The 4,861-nt window shown below is 39.7% G+C and overlaps 1 pseudogene; it reads right to left on the bottom strand.

Annotated features, from left to right (window-relative positions):
* Nucleotides 1-1,574: 1,574 nt before the first annotated feature.
* On the bottom strand, nucleotides 1,575-1,861 carry LOC118143862 (protein PET117 homolog, mitochondrial pseudogene; annotated as a pseudogene).
* Nucleotides 1,862-4,861: the final 3,000 nt, after the last annotated feature.

The following is a 4,861-nucleotide window of genomic DNA, read 5'->3' as shown; positions in this document are numbered from 1 at the left end:
CAAGGTGAAATCAGTTAGGTCACATTTTTTTTTTCACTGTCATAGTTTTTCTATGCCACATTTCTCTCACTGACCTAATTTTTGCAAAGCCTGTTTCAATCATATGCATGCACATACATATGTATATGTATCCAATTGTATTCAATGTAAAATTTAAATAAACATATTTTAAATGTTTTTCCCCTTTAAAGTTGATGAAATAATGTCTTACACTTACAGTCAGAAAATTCAGTGATGAATCCTACTATCCTTCTAGTAATTGACTGATAAGTGCCATCTTGAAAATGTCCCTTAGTTTCTCTGAGATTGTTTTGTTATTGATTAAATGTGTTATTGATTAGATTTTGTCTACCTGTATCAGTTAAATAGGATATGTTATCCTGTGCTAACAAGTGACCTCCAATTTCAGTTGCTTTAAAAGAACATCCTCTGTTTTTTTACTGCTCACCTAAGCAACATGTCAATGTTGTAGATATGCTCCATTCCTGGGTCTGTGGCTCCATTGCCTTCCATCTCATCCTCACCATGGAACAAAGCTTGTGGGGCCATTATATCTGGAATCAGATCTGCTTCTAAAAGAAGCCTGGCATTGCAGAATGAGAGGCAGGTGTCCTTGAGGCAGAGAAATCCAGAGGAGAAGCAGATCAGCTTGTCAATGGGGTGAAGTCAGAGGAGCTCAAAGCTGAAAAGTCAATTACTTTTCTTTTTCAGGAATCACATCTGGCTTGTGGCCTTGGCTTATGGATTTTACAGGGATAGAAGGTATACTCCTGTCAAGAGAGCCAGCCACTTCCTTTCTGGGCTCTTCTAATATCTTTTGCTTCCTGAGATCAAGACCTTTTTCCTTTTAATTCCGTGACAGGCTCCACAGTATGATAATTGCCTGTTTTCTGAGTCCCACAACAGTAATGATGGGATCTGAAGTTGATTTTGAGGCTGCTTTTACTTCAAAGTTGAGGCAGACAACTTTTTTTCCTTCAGGTTTCATTGCTGGCGGTTTGTTATGAACAAATTTCCACCATCGTGGTTCTGCAAATTCCTGAGCACCTAAGCAGCAGTGTGTGGGACTTCCCATGCTGAGGCCACCTGCTACTATTCTCCACCACTTTGAAGTCTTTTTTTTAATTCCCTAGTAAAGAAGTTTAATGTTTCCTAATAAAAATGCACTACTTAGATGAATGTAACTATCCATTCCTTCCTTCTCACAGACTTAGCAGTGCTTTTCAGTTACAAATCCAAGCTCTGGACTATGAACTTAACAGGGCTTTTACCAGGATCACACAGGCATAAACTCTTCAGGAGATTGTACTCCCATACTTCTTTATTCAGACATAAGGAACTTTGAAAACAGTAACTTAGAATATATGATCCACTGTCCTTTATTTCATCAAGTTAAAAAGAAAGTGACTAAAAAAAAGATTAAGATACCACTAAACTATTCTTTGTCATCAGGCATAGACAGACACACACACACACACACACACACACACACACACACACACACACAGTGTCATCTGTCCCATTGATATTTCACATTCATTTCAAGTTATGTTTTTTGAAATCCTTTTCCCAATAACATCTTCTATCTTTCTGCTTTAAGTTGCTCAGTTAAAATAATCTGTTCTCCCCAGAGATGAATGTTTACTTTTTTCTGATTTTGTCTCTCAGTGTCTCTGATCACTCCAACATGAAGCTGTTGCTGGTCCTGCCATTGCTCCAGATGCGTGCTAGCCACTGTGGCTGCCATCAGCATCATTGCCGAGAGGCCCAGCACTGCCTTCGAACTCCTTGACATCCCTGTGCCGGCTTCTAAGGCCTCTTTCTCCTACCTCCCAAGGCTGGTCAGTAGCATTTAATTCAGTTCAACAAACATCTATTGACTGTTTATTATAGGCAAGGCATCCAAAGATTTACTAACTAGTGGAGGAGATGTACTATATTATAAGTCATACTCTGACTTATAATAAGCAGTGAAAATAAATGCAATAAAAGAAACAGCTGGAACAAAGAGAAGGAATAATATTCTGATTTGGGGACCAGATGATGTTTGGCAGAACTCTAATATAAGCTGGGCCTAGAACAATGATTAAGATTTCAAAAGCAGGAGTAGGTGTATGCAGGGTGATGTAGTCGAAAGAATATTTCAGATTAGAGTCAAAATATGAGAAAAATCACAGTGACAAGAAAATTTATGGCCTATTTGGGCAATGTCAAGCAGTCTAGCATGGTAATAACATTTGTGTGTGTGTGTGTGTGTGTGTGTGAGAGAGAGAGAGAGAGAGAGAGAGAGAGAGAGAGAGAAAGAGAGAGAAAGTGACTAGATCATGAAGGAGGCTGAATGCCATGCTAAAGTGTTTAGATTTTATCCCCTAAAATAGATGCTCTAAAATGTTGCCCAGCTAGGGAATGATATATGTGAACTGTTGCTTTAAGAGTATCTATTGCTCTTGAAGCTGAGTGAGGAATGACTGATAGATTGATAAGATGACAGTTAGATCTTATGAAACAAGTTCAAGCTAGGGGATCCAGGAATAAGAATGTGAGAAAGAAGCGAGGAGGGCAGTGAGAACAGAGAGGGATTGATGCAAAATATTGTGGAAGTGGACTCAATTGGACTTGACAACTGCCTGCATATGGACAGCAAAGGAGAGACAGGAGTCAGAGTGGAAACTGGGTTTTCTACTTGGGTGATATGCACATTTCCTCAGCTTTTATATCCCTCCCACTAGGGGGTCATTCAGTGACTTCCCAAAATTCAGACAATGTCCCTGTTCTCTTCTTTAGCTTTTCCCTCCTAAAATCATTTGTGTTGTTGGTGAATCTGATTGGTGCCAGATCTCTTGATTTGAATACAGATTTTAAACTGCTTCACTGCTTGTGCTTTGAACATTGAGGTACCTACATACAGGGTCTATAATCGTAGAAGCAACCCTATGAAAGAACCATGTCCCAGTGATCTTTTAATACTGATCAGTAGTAGTAGTACTTTCCCTACCACTGAATGCAGACTTGGACAAGCTCCATAACTTTTCTGTTCTTCCTTAAGTAAGAGAAAAATTTATAGCCACTTTAAATGACTTGTCTCAATTAGATAAAGAGAATGTGTAGTCAAATAACAAAACTTAGAATGTGATTTAAAGTATAAAAACATTCTCCCACTACCCTTTCCCAAGTTGGGGTCTGCTTGGCAATGGCTGCTGGCAGCTCAACTCCTAGCATTTCTTCTCTTCCTTCAATTTGTTAGACCAATGGGAAGAGAGGAGAGAAAAGGGAGATGCAAAAGTTGGTACCTTTGTTCTCATTGTAACATGACTTTACTCCCTTGGAGCCTGGCTGATGATAAAAGCTAATTCTTTTTTTTTTTTTAAATTTTTTATTGGATTTTAGGTTTTGGGGTACATGAGCAGAGCATGCAAGACAGTTGCGTAGGAACACACATGGCAGTGTACTTTTCTTTCCTTCTCCCCTTCACCCACATTTGGCATTTCTCCCCAGGCTATCCCTCCCCACCTCCCCCTCCCACTGGCCCTCCCCTTTCCCCCCCAATAGACCCCAGTGTTTAGTACTCCCCTTTCTGTGTCCATGTGTTCTCATTTTTCATCACCCGCCTATGAGTGAGAATATGCGGTGTTTCATTTTCTGTTCTTGTGTCAGTTTGCTGAGGATGACGTTCTCCAGATTTATCCATGTCCCTACAAACGACACAAACTCATCATTTCTGATTGCTGCATAATATTCCATGGTGTATATGTGCCACATTTTTCCAATCCAGTCTATTATCAATGGGCATTTGGGTTGATTCCAGGTCTTTGCTATTGTAAACAGTGCTGCAATTCTTTAGTGGGCATTTTGGTGGAGTTATTGGAAACTCTTGTGAATCATCTCATCTACAGTTCTCCTGATCCAGTTAAAAGTTTCCCTATTTTCGCTGGTCACTTACTTCCTCTGAAGCTCTTAGCAATTCTTTGGTTCACCTTGAACTCTTGTTTGCTGAGGTCTCAGCACAGGCGGTCCTTATAGGAGAGGCTCTAATACAGCTCACATGCTGTCTGACCCTCATCTGGTCCATGGGAAACATAAATACATTATTGGCTCAGACAATAAATCAGCAGATAATAAATTAGCAGATAATAACTCAGCAGTAACATGTTCCTGAACATGCTGGCCAGACTATCCCAATCTCTAGATTTTCTGAGTATGAATCAAGTAATAGGCTGCTATGTCTCCAAAACACATAGGACTCATCAGACTCTAGGCAATCCCTATAAACTTCCTCTCACCAACCTGCGATAAGGAACAAGCAGCCATCAAATTTCCTTTGTTCCTCAAGAGGTGGGACTTGAGGATGGAAGCAGTAATCCACAAAGACATTTTCTGTATCAAAATAGTTTCTGCTTTTGCTTTCATGATTATTTTTAAACTTCAATAAGGCTGAGATATTTGAGAGAATCATGGAATCAGTCATTAACCTGATTCATTAAAAATTTTTATATGGTTTAGCTCCCCCTTTTCAATGCAGAATTTTTAATATTTTGATATTTCAGTTAAAACTTCCAATTTTAACACTGATTTTAGTCATTGTCCATTTGATTCCCAAGCTCACCTTCATCTTGTAGGTTGTTCTACTGTATTCAGGTTTCTGTTGCTCCAAAACCTCCAGCCACTTTACTTTCAAATCCCGCTTATACAGGTTCCTGGTGTCAACATCTATGCCAGAGATGTGGATCATCTGCCTGTCTGCGGGGGGGAGATGAGGAAGTGATGGGAAAAGAAGCGTGTTGCAACTTCAGCACTGTTAACACTGTGGGTCGGATAATTCTTTGTTGTGGGAGTCTGTCCTGTATATTGTAGGATATTTGCA

The sequence above is a fragment of the Callithrix jacchus genome, chromosome 11, assembly GCF_049354715.1.
Source record: "Callithrix jacchus isolate 240 chromosome 11, calJac240_pri, whole genome shotgun sequence".
Taxonomy (NCBI): Eukaryota; Metazoa; Chordata; class Mammalia; order Primates; family Cebidae; genus Callithrix; species Callithrix jacchus.
Note: the sequence above shows the minus strand (reverse complement) of the source record. Positions and strands in the feature narration are given on the sequence as shown.